At 46.3% G+C, this 1,109-nt stretch overlaps 1 protein-coding gene across 1 annotated transcript in view; it reads right to left on the bottom strand.

Moving 5' to 3' along the window:
* The window catches only part of VOLCADRAFT_106540 (uncharacterized protein), a gene marked incomplete at its 3' end in the record, with an annotated part of 9,531 nt that extends 9,246 nt beyond the window's left edge, over positions 1-285 (bottom strand). Inside the window, exon 1 of the mRNA XM_002954768.1 lies at positions 250-285. The remainder of the gene's footprint in view (positions 1-249) is intronic.
* Positions 286-1,109: the final 824 nt, after the last annotated feature.

The raw sequence follows: 1,109 nt of genomic DNA on the forward strand, positions 1-1,109 counted from the left end.
TACGAAGACGCCGAATATTTTACTATGCCTTCTACCGGCTTTGCAAGTGAACAAAGTCTCTATCAGAATACTGAATTGCCGAAATTGACGCTTGCGTGCTGTCCGATCAGCAGTTCATCTTTATTAGCCATGTCTCATTTCACGACTTCGTTTGCAGCAGTTTACGAGCGCTCATCATCCTTGCTGCCGGTGAGATCGGGTTCTACTGCGCATACGTTCTCATCTGTGCTCCTCGTCCACCATGCTTACCTGCATGCGATACCCTCTATAGTTGATGGCATTCATTAATGTAAAATAATTTATGTATGCTCTTGAAATTTTTGACAAACAGCTCAAGGAGCTCTGTCAGCGAGTACGCAACGTCATAAGCCGGTGCAACATACTCGGTTGCTCGATCATGAACGGAGAAAACATCCCACATCATTTGCAGCGCTGGGCGCTGCTGTCCTTCTTATTGGGTTGCTACTACTGCTCATGATAATACCTGGTGAGTAATAAAATGACTGGGGTGTTCAAATTATATCATACGTAACTTTCGTAGCGTACAAACGCATTGTTCCAATAACTGATCGCGAACCGCGAACTAATTTACAGCAGTCTCTGGTAGTAAGAACCATTGTATATGTTCTCTTACATACCGTGCCCTTCGATTGGTCGCTTGTCCGTGCATCACAGCTGCCTAATAACCGAAATAAACGCCTCTTACTTCCCTACCACATAGACTTGCCCGGTTATCGGGCAATTGTGGCCGTTAATGGGGTACGCGGAGACCGGTTACCAGGTGGATGGTTACCGGGGGTCGTTAATGGGGGTGGTTACGATTGGGTTACCAGGTTGATCGTTACTGGGCAGTAACCGGGGCTGGTTACCGGTTTGAAGACTATCGTTTTTCGCATTAATTCACAGCAGCAAGGACAGCCCTCTATGGCCGGTACTCAGCTCAGTGTCTTTTTTTAAAGTAATATATTCCTTAAAAGTAATAAACAGGCCATTTTGGCGTTTGGAAAAAAGGAATTAACTGAGGCCGATCCTCAAAGCCCTCAGCACTCCTCCTCTGGCGATCTAAGTGATGCCCAGCACTGTGCTGCGTAAGCATGATGCTGCGTTTG

Source organism: Volvox carteri (genome assembly GCF_000143455.1).
Source record: "Volvox carteri f. nagariensis unplaced genomic scaffold VOLCAscaffold_45, whole genome shotgun sequence".
Taxonomy (NCBI): domain Eukaryota; kingdom Viridiplantae; phylum Chlorophyta; class Chlorophyceae; order Chlamydomonadales; family Volvocaceae; genus Volvox; species Volvox carteri.